Source organism: Physeter macrocephalus, chromosome 9, assembly GCF_002837175.3.
Source record: "Physeter macrocephalus isolate SW-GA chromosome 9, ASM283717v5, whole genome shotgun sequence".
In the NCBI taxonomy this organism is placed as follows: Eukaryota; Metazoa; Chordata; class Mammalia; order Artiodactyla; family Physeteridae; genus Physeter; species Physeter macrocephalus.
In genome coordinates, this window is record NC_041222.1 from 12,235,608 (window position 1) to 12,235,920 (window position 313).

Sequence of the window (313 nt, forward strand, 5' to 3'; positions counted from 1 at the left end):
GGACGCGCAGGCTCAGCGGCCATGGCTCACGGGCCCAGCCGCTCCGCGGCATGTGGGATCCTCCCAGACCGGGGCGCGAACTCGGTTCCCCTGCCTCGGCAGGCGGACGCGCAACCTCTGTGCCACCAGGGAAGCCCTGAGTTTGGGTTTTGTTTGTTCTTTTTCTATTTCTTTTAGGTGGTAGGTTAGGTTATTTATTTGAGGTTTTTCTTGTTTCTTCTTTCTTGAGAAAGGCCTGTATTGCTATGAAATTCCCTCTTAGAACAGTTTTGCAGCATCCCATAGATTTTTTTTTTTTTTTTTTTTTTTTTTT